This window comes from Gossypium raimondii, chromosome 11, assembly GCF_025698545.1.
Source record: "Gossypium raimondii isolate GPD5lz chromosome 11, ASM2569854v1, whole genome shotgun sequence".
Lineage (NCBI taxonomy): Eukaryota > Viridiplantae > Streptophyta > Magnoliopsida > Malvales > Malvaceae > Gossypium > Gossypium raimondii.
This window is the reverse complement of record NC_068575.1, coordinates 3856123-3868768: the sequence shown is the minus strand read 5'-3', so window position 1 is coordinate 3868768 and position 12646 is coordinate 3856123. Positions and strand designations below refer to the sequence as shown.

Below are 12646 nucleotides of genomic sequence, written 5' to 3'. Positions count from 1 at the left end.
GATGTACTTCTTGCTAATCATACGTGGGATTTAGTGTCTCTACCTGCAGATAGGAGAGCAGTAGGATGCAAATGGGTTTTTAGGCTCAAGAGGCATGCAGATGGTTCAATAGCTAGATACAAGGGTAGGCTGGTTGCTAAAGGTTTTTTTCAGGAAGCCGGCATAGATTTTTGAGAAACTTTCAGCCCTGTTGTAAAGCCAACCACAATCAGAGTTGTTCTTTCACTTGCTGTATCCCTAAACTGGCCACTTAGGCAAGTTGACGTCAACAATGCCTTTTTGAACGGTGACTTAAGCGAGGACATTTATATGCTACAGCCACCAAGTTTTGAAAAATAAGGAGTACATGGGGAGCCTCTTGTATGCAAACTCAAGAAGGCCTTGTACGGTCTCAAACAAGCCCCTCGCGCCTGGTTTCACAAGTTAAAAGACTACTTGCTAGCCTCTAATTTTGAAGTCTGCAAGGCAGACAGTTCCCTATTCATTCTTCGAGCAGGTGCTCAGCTTCTTTATGTTTTAGTTTATGTAGACGATATTATAATCACTGGGAATGATCCTCAGGCTGTTGATCAGTTTATTACTCAATTGAACATCAAATTCTCTCTAAAAGATTTGGGGAGGCTGAGTTATTTTCTTGGTATAGAGGTTCAGTACACCTCTGAAGGAATAATTCTGTCGCAAAAGAAGTATATTCGAGACTTACTCCGGAAAACTTCCATGGATAGATCGAATGGTTTACCAACGCCAATGGTTTCGAATTGTCACTTATCCGCCACTACTGGTAGTCCTGTTGAAGATGAGCGTCAATACAGAAGCATCGTTGGTGCGTTACAGTACGTGGTGATCACCAGGCCTGACTTAGCTTATTCGGTTAACAAGGTATGTCAGTTTATGCATAAGCCTTTGGACTTGCACTACAAGGCTGTCAAGAGGATCTTAAGGTATTTACAGGGTACGTTGGACTATGGCCTGAAGTTTACTAGCACTTCAAAGTTTCTGCTTGAAGGTTTCTCAGATGCTAGCTGGGGGTCGGATAGTGATGATCGCAGGTCTACTTCTGGATATTGCGTGTTTTCTGGAGGAAATCCGGTTTCTTGGAGCTCAAAGAAACAGCATGTAGTGTCTAGATCGACTGCAGAGGCCGAATACAGGAGTGTTGCACATCTTGCTACCGAAACGGTGTGGCTGCAATCCTTACTAAATGAGTTGAATGTTGCAGTTTCAAGGAAGGGGTTGATTTGGTGTGGCAGCTCAGCAGCAGTGGCAGTTGCAGGAAATCCTGTCATGCATTCCAAGTTCAAGCATGTAGAGTTGGATGTGTTCTTTGTCAGAGAGAAAGTGGCAAATGGGGCGCTTGAAGTAGGTCATGTTCCTGCTTCGGAACAGGTGGCTGATATACTCACTAAACCATTATCGACAGGAATGTTTAATAAGTTTCGTAAAAAGCTCCAGGTTATTGCTATGAATTAGTTTTGTTTAATCAGGGGTGATGAGAAAGGAAAGTGAATGAGCATGGGGTATATTAGGAATAACGGTTAGTTACAGTTAGCTGTTAGTTTCTGTTAATAGCAGTTGTTAACTAACTACTCTCTGCTTGTATTATATATACTGGTTATCAGTTTGTAAATAATACATGGAAGTTCTCAAGTCATTCTCTGATAAGTTCTTGAAAGTTTATCAGTATGGACCATTGAAGCAATCAGAGTTTCATCAATTCAGTTGGGGCTAAGTCTTGCATTTTTTTGGTTGTGCCGTTTGTGTATTCTTTACTCAAATTACTAGTCACAGTATTTATGTTGTGCTTGAAACCTTAGAATCTAAGTATTCTGACGGTCGGATTTTGAGATCCGACAAGGAGAAGTTCGAACGTTCATGCACATATTTATGTAATTCAGGGCAATTTTTGGAGAACTTGACTCCTGACCACTGCTGGTGGCAATCGACGCGACGATCCGAAACAAGTTTTTGTGACTACTGTTTCTGGGTTGCTTCAGAACAAAGAAAAATATGAAGGGAAAGAGAAAGGAGAAGATAATATCAAAGAAAAAAAACAAGTTTTGGTTGTATTTAATTAGAAAATTAATGAAAATTAAAGAAAGTTACAATTAAAAGAAAAAAAAGGAAGTTTTGATGGTGGTACTATGGTTTAAAAACTGAAAACAATATAAATTAATTTTAAAAACATTTATTTTTTCTTAATTATTTTTGAATTTTTAATTGTTTTGCTGCTATGACATATAAGATAAAATAGCGACACATCAAGAAACAACATATGTGATCACCATGTGATAATACTCTGGAATGACATATTTTTATGAATTAATTACATATTTATTTTGAGTATGATCCTACTAATTTGAGCTATTTATGGTTTTTTATCTTGTAGGGACTAAATTGAAGGCAAAAGGGAATTTAGGGGAAAAAAGCGTGAATTTGAAGATAAAATGGGCCAGCATATGAAATAGAAAAGAAGTGGTGCCAAAAATACAAAGTGTGGAAGACTTGGGGCAAAAGTTCAAAGAACATTTTTCATAAACACAAGACTCTATTTAAATTTTAATTATATTAAGATTATTGTTAAAATTATTATTTAGATTTAATTTCAGCTTTTATCTTTATTTATCTTTTAGAATTTAGATAGGAATAAACTAGTTTTTCTAAGTATTATATATAAATAAGGGATGGAATGACACAAATTTGACTCATCTTTTCTGTAAAAGCTCCCTCTCTAAAAAGTTCTAGCTTTTGTTCCTTTCATTTATTCAATAAAATTCCATTTTTATTAAGTTTATTTCTTTTTCCCAAAAAGCATGAGTCACTAAATTCATCTAGCCAAAGGTTGTCGAAATGCCCCAAAAAGGGTTCATGAGGCTTAGAATCCGCATTTAGCCTTCTCAACAAATATTCATCGTTTTTCCATAATACATGACTGACGCTTCCGTCCATGTCCCTTCAAAAGTGATCTTTTCATCTTGTGCAAAGGTGACCAATTTGTATGTTTTGGGAAGGTTGCACAATTGGTTGGATAGCTTACTGCATCAGTGGTTGTCGAGCCCAAGAGACAAAATGGCGTGGCATTCGCCATTGAGAAGTGATGATCTAGTGTAGGATAGTCTCACAAAAGCGACGGTTGGATAGAGTCAGGTTCTTCTAAATCGTAAGTCTAAAATCTAAGTGGAGTTGGTGGTCGTAGGCGTCCTCTTCCACTATAACTGGCTTATTCTGTTCGAGAAGGATCATCTAAAAGCCTAGGATTGAACCCAAGGAGGATCGAGATAACCAGAGTTGGAATCTCTCTATCAAAAATCTCTTTTCTCCACTCTATTTATTTTTACAATTTCAATTTCAATTTACGCAATCAATTTCAATTTATGCAATCTCAATTCAATCAAACTTTTAATTTTATTTTTTTAATTTTTTCCAGGTACGTTGTTTTTCTTGGGCACGACTCTACTCGAGATCTCAAGAAACAGGAACTTGTGCAAATCTAGTCCCTGAGGATTTGACCCTACTTCCCTTATACTATTCTTTTCATTATTTTATAGGGATAGGATATTTTTGGTGCTCTCAACGACGCATCACCATGTCAACCGTTAATCAACTAACAATCACGTCAGCAATTTTGTTAAAAAAATTATCAGTTTGACCAAAATTGAAAGAATAAGAGTTTGACCAAAATTGAAAGAATGAGAGTTAAAATGTTTTTTAAAAAAAGAACTAAAGTGATTAATGATGTAAACATTAGGGGATATTTTTGGCATCATGCCAAATTAAAATTGATTGAAACAAGAATATAAACTTTTTTAATCAAAAGCCAAACATAAAAATTCATAGCATTATCTAACACAATTCAGTGAATGACATTCAGATGGTTTAAACCAAAAACGAAAAAAAATCCTCACAAAAAGACCAATAGGCAAGCATGTGTACTATCCCATTGGCTGGCCTATGAATGTATCGAAAACAAACCACTTAAAAAGTAAGAGTAAAGTCCATGGGCCTTTTCATCAATTCAACCATACAAAAACAAGTCCAAAGTCTACTATTGGGTCTAGTCACAAGAGCATAACAATCACTTTCAATAACAATACAACAAAAAACCATGATCTCACACAAGGGAGAGTGCTTCTATGATAGCATATGTCTCGACCAAAAGAACATAAAAGGCCCTAGTTGTGATCACCATGCAGCCCATGCACGTATTTGAGCCACGCACCACAACCACACACAATTCCTTGTACTCCACTAGCCTCCAAGCAGCATCTGTGTTGAATTTGAGCTCATTTCTTCTAGGTGCTTCCCATTTCACTTGGATGAGGTGACCAAGCAACACTGACATATACAATAATTTGTGCATCCTAAGGTCCTTCTAAAGTGTCTTCACACGAATCATTGCATTTTGTGGAACCATCACTTTGAAGAACTTGGTCCTTTTTCCATGATCCCCCAACTCTATTACATCATACATCTTTAGTTGTTGAGTCAATACTTTGATCTTGGTTATGACTTTTTTTTATCTGTAACTTCATTTGGTAGAGCAAGCAATCTTCCTTTGAAAAAATAAGCATATCATTTGAAACAATATCACATCCCAAAAATTGAGTTAGTAGAAATTGGGTCGTTGAGCCAATGGTGGCCACGTTTTGTTTTTGGGATAATGTTGTGAAATAATGACAAGTAATTTGATTTGGTGTACTGGTTAAGTGTTTTGGTCATATGCTTGAGGTCCTATGTCCAAACCATTTCCCTTAGGTTTTATATGCTTTACCCCTATATCTAGCTAGTCACATCTAGCTTATCTTTAATTTTTGTTAGATTGTTAGCAAGAATGAGTCACTAGTTCAATGGTAAGGCTTTAGTTTACCTTGTGGTCTCGTGTTTGAATCTTTTGGTGTGCAAAAAAAGAAGTTATTTTTTTTGTGCAAAAAAGAAGTTATCCTCTCCCCAGTTTTTCTTTTTTTCTTTTTAGTTTCCATTTTCTTTCTTTTGAGCCAGACTATTGTTTTCTCAACAATTCTTCGTGAGATTTCAACCTTTAGTCCTTCTGTTGTCGTACCTAATTTTTTATTTAATCTTTAGGAGCATTTTAGGGGTTCTTGATTTGTGGTAAGTATGGTGTTCAATTCATTATTATTGCTTGTAAGGAGGATATTTGTAAGTATGTTGTTTAGAAATTGTTTAGTAAGGATTGACTATGTTGTGACGCTCTCTTTTGTGTGGAAATCTATAAAGTGAGGTTCGTAAGTCACATGACACCCTTTCGACAGATTAGGAGTTTTCTTTTGGGGTTTGCCATTGCTATTTTGGTTAAGTAATCGATTGCCTAAAGCTGATTTTTGCTTGTTGAGGTCTTTGGATGCAGTGGTGGTAGAATTTAATGGTTTAAAATTTGATGTATTGTTGCTAAATTTTCAATTTTGATCCTCGTTTAGGTTTTGGGATCCTCGTTATGGAGTCAGCATCGAAAAATGATCAGGTGTGTAATGAAAAACTCGAAAAATCTCGAATAGCGCAATGCCAAAAAGTGGATTATCGACGTCACATGACCGTATGTCAGGCCGTGTGGCAGACCGTGTGGGCCACACGGTCTAGGTTAATTAGGTTGTGTAAGCCATATGGGCTGGGCACGTAAGGATTTGTGGGCCACACGGGCATGTGGACCCATTTTTTAAAATTTTTCCTTAGGGCCGTAAACGAAATATGACTTAATGTTAACCACTTCGCAGGGTTTATAATGTGATACATATGGCTTTTAAATACAAAATTTGATATTTTGTCTTTGTATGTACTACTTTTGAAACCATGATAGCATGATCTGATGTGTAAGCTTGTTGAGTTTTGTAATGGCATGTTTTTATTTTACTATGTTCGTATATAAGAATGTGAAATCTAATCATGTTATCTTAATTATTTCTGAAACTGCTATATGACTATGCATGTGACATTATGGCGAAACTATTTTGTTTTTATTGATATTTGATACATTTGTTCTACCAAGCATGGAACTCCATGCCTTCTAATTTCTGTGAATTGTAGGACTGCATGTCTTACATGGTTTTCATTTAGATTTTGTATTTGCATGTCATGTCTTATTGCATGGGGATGGGATGATATGATAACGAGGAAGTTCTGGATGTTTAATGATCTACACTATCTGGTGGTTTAACCACATATCTATTCTAGCATGCTAGGCTGCAAATATAGTGGCTTGATCACATATATCTGATATGGCAGTTTAACTGCATCTTTGGTGGCTTTGACCATAATTTTTCTTATGGTGATATTTGAGGTAGACAAGTTCTGGGGAACTCTAATTGGTGTGTAGCGGAGCTGGGTAGGATGTTTTTGAAAAATTCTGCATTATATTTTTTGAAAATACTGCATTGACATTTCTTGCATGCTCAATTTTTCTTATTTGAACTTGATAGAATTCTCTGTGTTATTCTGAACTGTTTGATATGTTATCTATGATACTATCTGAGATAAGTTGCACACTAAGCTTTATAGCTCACCCCTTTTTCTTAAATCTTCTCAAGTAAGCAGCAAACCTAAGACCGAACAGCATGTGGGAGCTCGGATTGATTCTCAGTAAATTAAATGAGGTTTCATGTTTTTAATTATTTTTTGGACTTTTTGGGCTATGCTTTATGGTTTTGTTAATTCTGTCGAATTTTGGTATTTTAACGTAAAACAACAAAATTATCTAGTCGATCAAATTAGAACTCGATTTTCAGAATTAAAATTCTGAAAATTTCTGCTGTCAAACTAAATAAGTGATTAGGTGACTTTATTCTAAAGTAAGTGCTTTTGAACATAAGATTTTCTAAAAATATATCTGAGAGTTTTGTCAAAATTTTATACTTTCGTAACACACACTGTGTTAGACGAAATAAAAAAAAATTAAACGAGTTGATGTAATTTCTCAATATCCGATCATAACGTCTAAGTCAAATTTGGAGTGTTACATAGAATTTGAAAAACATCTTTCCTTTTGGATGCAATTTTGAGCGCAAAAGTCACAATCATTAATTTATCATAAGCTAAATAACAACTAAAACTCTATAAAGATCTTGACTTTTTGTTTTCTCAACCATCCTTGCAGAAAGTTTAAGCAAAGAATAAATTTAGTCCTAACTCAGGTACAAATCTATTTTCTGAAAGTTCAACCATCCCACGGTATAATTAATATTTATGAAATTGGTGTTGTTTTTGTATTTCCTTTTATCTTGTACAAAGTACAAACTCTTTTGTCCTCTCGATCATTGTTCTATATATAATAGAAAATTACTTAAAATCTTTAGATAATTGGGAACATTACAAATTTGAGAATAATTAAAAAAACAATAAACAAATCTGATGGGAACAACAATAGAATCTACAACATACATAGAAAATACAAGACAAATTCAAATCTCCAATTTTACACCACGTACACAATTCCACACAATATTGTCACAACTCCTTTAAATATATTGGGTCCCATAAAGAACAGCAAAATGCATCTGTCGACCATCACCAACGTGCTTAATAGCCTATTGAAAACATTTTCTAGGACTTTTAATTCAAATGACAAATCCTGTGGGAATATGAGACATTACCAAAAACAGAGGATAAGAACCGAAGCTAGGATCTTGTCTAAATTATTATCTGCTTTAGAAAGATTCTAAACATGCAAAATAATTGTGGATTTTTAATATATAAACAAAAAGGTTAAATATTTCTTAAAACAAATCTTATGAATTACCTGGCATTAATCATAATTACTAGCACTTGCAGTGCCAGCAGTGGTAGAATGTGATAGAAGGAACATGTTGGAAGTTGCAGAAATCTTCTCCCCCTTCCTTCACTTTATCTTCAAATGTCTTTGGCATGGATCCAATCTTCAATTCTTGGAGGGTTGCAATGAAGCTCAATCCATCCGGAAGCTTTTTTAGCTGTCTGCATTTTTGTATATCCAATTGCCGAAGAGAAGGCATGGCTCTTTCATCCACCTTCCAGTCCTCCAAATTTTCAAGACACGCAAGGCTTAGAGACTCAAGTTTGGGAAAACCTTCTGTAGCGCAAAACATTTCCTTTCCTATGAAAGCTCCTACATGTAGTTTAAGAGCTCTTAAGTTAGGCAGCGTGTTGGAATTGGATCTTCCTCAAGGTAGCACCCTCTCAAGTGTACATAAGCAAGATTTGAAGACGAGTAGTCGTACTCTGGTAACCTTCGTATCTCCACATTTAAGTTCAACTTAGAAATGTTTTGGCAACTCGAAAGGAGGCGCGCCAAATGTCTTGGATCTATTCTTCCTTCATAATAGAAAATAGACAAGGAATGAAGATATTTGCTTTGGATGATAGGTGGATTCTTGTCCAACTCTTCGGTGTTAAAATCTTCAATATTGAAGGGTCCTCGAATCTCCAACTCTCTAAGGTTTGTCATGTTGATAAGATGCTTTACATAACAATTCTTGGTGTTGAAGTTGACAAGTGTTTGGAGGTTTCCCAATGTACCCAGCTCCAATTTTGTTTCAGGACTACATCTATAAGGGAGATATAGATGTCTTAGTTGCTGCATCCTCCATAACACATTAGGTACATGAATAGATTCCCAACACCTTCTTTTAGAGATGATTCTTAAATCCAAGGTCTGCCAGCAGCTTAAGTTGCCTAGAGATGATGGCAACTTTGAAATTCGGAAGTTCAAATTCCTTAGTCTCAAGAACCTTAAATGGATGAGTTTCCCAATGTCATTGGGTAACTTCCATCCTGCATGTCCTCGTCTTTCGTAATCTATGACTCTAAGAAAATTTAAATTATTGAACATATATTTCCAAATTCCCCTAAATTTAGTAGTTAGCACACAATTAACGAAAGCCACCACAAAACAAAAACGTAGATTGAAATCTTCATTGCTGTGGTTGTTGACGTAGTTTGTCACTGTCAATGGCAAAACCTTTTCCCGTTCCCACGGAAAAAACTCATCGAAGAACAAAAGTGATCGAAGATGTGGACTTTTAATGCCCTGTATCGGGAAATATTTGTGTACAGAAACTCTGTGAACCCTCTCAATTGTGGATAACTGGCACGCATTTGACTGATCAGCAATATAGAGGAAATTTTCTTCTTTTGCCTTTGACAAGCAAACATCTCTCATTAGATCATGCATCTGAAAACTTCTCATCTTTAAGGTTGCAATGTCTCTTTCTCGTACTTGAATCATACATCTTTCTGCAAGCTCCATTAAATAACCTTCAGCCACATCTTCTTCTATTTGCCCTTCATCTCCTTGCTTTGATGAAACAATACCTTCGGCAACCCATAATTGAATTAATCTATCCGCAGGTATCTCATAATCCTCCGGAAAGTGGCTTAAATAAAGAAAACATGGTCTTAAATAGGGAGGCAAATCATCATAACTTAATGACAACACATCTCTCAGTACTTCACCTTTATTGTTGTTCAAGTATGATTTCACATCTGCAGATACCTTCAGCCATTCAGTTAATGAAGGATACTTTGTAGCCAAAATTCCTCCCAATACAACGATGGCTAATGGAAGCCCTGCACAGTTTTTAACCATGTCCTCTCCTAACTTCTTCATTTTCGCATCAATTTTATGGCCTGTATAATTCCAAAACAAAGTATCAAAAACATCAGTGATAAGTTCAACACCAGAGTACGGTTTAGTAATTAATCACAACATTGAAATCTTAAACAATTTCAAATAATTAGTGAAGCAGGAAGCCTCCATGCAAGTTACCCACAGCATTACACTTTAGTAATTAGCCACAATATTATCAATAATATGTTTTATACTTAAAATTTTATTTTAAAATTAGTATTACTTTTTTAACTAATAAATTTAAATCAAATTATAATAATTTAATCTAAAATTAGCGTATTCTTTTTTACTACAAACATATTATGATTGCTCCTCGTAATATGTATTTAAAGATTTTAATATTAATGAAAGTTAATTTAGTAAATCCCATTTATAACATTGAAACAAGTAGTTTTGTAGTATTTTATTTGTTCAAAATATCAAATTTTAATCAACTTCATGAAAATGCAATAATTATACCAAAAGTTCAGTAATTTTATTATATTAAATCTTATTGTCATAAATGTTACATGTGATTTTACATATTTAATATTTAAACAAAATTTTAAAATATTTTATTTATAATTACAGTGAAATAATATTTCTTATTTTATTATTGAATATAATTAAAATATTCTAACTTATCAATTCAAATATTATAATATAAAATTTTCAAATCATATAATTAAAACACCTTTAACATATTCAACATATACTATAGTTTTACTTTATGTAGTTAATGCAAAGAAACATTATTCAAAACATAACTAATTAATATAATTAACTCTAGATTAATTAAGTGATAATTAAAATACTTAAAATTGTAATTGCTCTATTTTACATCAATAAAATTAACACAACTTTTTACATCAAAACTTTTAACTAATAATTATTATTTAAATATAATTATAACTTTTTCCTATATTTTATGCTTAGATTTGCATTCAAGTTACTTTAAAATTTGCACAACCTTTAAACTAGTAATTAAAAATTAAATTATAATTATTTTTAAATATATAATTATTATAACTTCTAGTTTACTTCAACTTTTTTTTAAATGTGAATTTAGTAATATGATAAAAGTAAAGGATATTCTCATTAATGTAAATTTTTTATGCTTAGAGTTTTATTTAAATAGTAACTTTATTTTAAAATTAACACAATTTTTAACTAATAATTCTAAATTAAATTATAATTATTTTTAAAGTTATCTTAGTAATATGATAGAAAATAAATAGTGTTCTCATCTTCAAATTAATTAATTGCTAACGTATGTGAACAACCATGTAGATGTCATATCAACAAACTTAACAAACATTAACTTTTCTATATATCCATTTGGGATATTTTAACAGACAATACAAGTTCAATAACTAAAAGAGATGAAAAATTAAATGGGGACTAAAATAACTTTTTATAAAGTTGATGGGTTAAATGAATCATTATGCCAATTTAGAATATACAATTTTTTTTAGTCAAAAAATAGAATGTAGAGTAAATATTGCAATATATATTAAGATAGAATAATTTCACGATTATGAAATCAATAAACATATTACCTGGTGAATTTGTTGGGGGAATGGCAATCTTTTGGAATAGTTCCCAACTCTGTTCGTAGTTTAGGCACTGCAATTCATATAGGAAACCATTTTTGTCAGCATGTGAAATTATCTCCTTGTTCCGAGAGGTGAGTAAGATCTTGCTTTCCGTCTTTTTTGCCGAAAACGCTGATTTTAAGTTATCCCAAGCCTTGGTGTCCCAAATATCATCGAGTATCACCAAACATTTGTTTTTCTCCAAGAAATCAGACAACTTCTCTGTTAACTTTTCGACCTTCATCTCCTTATCAGCTTCACCTAAGATGTTAAGATCTGATAGAATATCTTTCCAAACTTCTCTTTTTTGACAATTTTTAGAAACATATGCCCAAGCCAAGTGCGTGAAATGACCAACAACTTGGCTGTGATGATATATTTTCTTGGCAAGAGTGGTCTTGCCCAGACCACCCAATCCGCATATGGAGACGACCCTGCTTTCACTTTGCTCATCGAGAAGAACTGGGACCAGTTTCTTGATATGTTTATCCAATCCAACAATGTTATCATCCATAACATGAGGATAAGGCCGCCTTGACTCCAGCCATTCAGTTGAAGAACTTGGTCCTTCTCCATCAACCCCGAACTGTGATACTTTATACATCTTCAATTGTCGATTCAATTCTTTGATTTCGACTGTGATTTTCTCTATCTCTGACTTTATCTGGTGGAGCAGGCATCCCTCCTTGAGGAAACAAGCGGATCTTTTGATGCAATTTGAAAATCCACCTTTCCTTTTGGAAGCAACTTTGAGGGAAAACGTCTCGATCACATCTTCAGCATCGTAGGCCAACTCTCTGATCTTAACAACGCTGGTACGTATCAACTCATGATCAACTTTTCTTGCGTCTGCCACTTTCAAGTAGCTTTGCATCCATCTTAGCTCACTTGCTAGGCCCTTAACTTGTATATCGACGCCCCACAAGGATGTGACTTCTTGTGTTAGCTCGCCGATTGCTTTGAGAGCAGAAGAAACAGCAGAGAAATCCATGGGAGAGCAATTTTTTTTTTTATGACCAAAGACGGTTGATATTTTGGAATTTTTGGTTTCTGGTACAATTGATTATATGGTTCAAAGTTAAAGTAAACCATACAATTCTTGCTTGTGGACAACGGTTCAGGTGATTCCCATGGAAGGATAAGAGTACTACACAAGGGAAATTAGATTCTTATCCAATTGCTTTAGCAAGTAATCCTCATTAATGGAAGCTAAAACAAGAACAATTAAATTTATTGAAACCAATCTTTTATTTTTATTTTTATCTTTACCAATTCCATGAAGCATGTTTAAGTAAAGCACCAAAAAACGATATAAATTGCCAAAAGACAGCATTGTGCAATGTTTCAATTATAAATTCTTGCTTGTGCTATAGGTTTAAGTGATTCTCATGATGTAACAAAGTACTTTGCAATGAAAATTGGATTCTCAACCCAATGCTTAGGCGACTGATTCTGAATAACA

At 34.1% G+C, this 12646-nt stretch overlaps 1 pseudogene; it reads right to left on the bottom strand.

Annotated features, from left to right (window-relative positions):
- Positions 1 to 7255: 7255 nt before the first annotated feature.
- LOC105761289 (probable disease resistance protein RF45) lies at positions 7256 to 12185 on the bottom strand (annotated as a pseudogene).
- Positions 12186 to 12646: the final 461 nt, after the last annotated feature.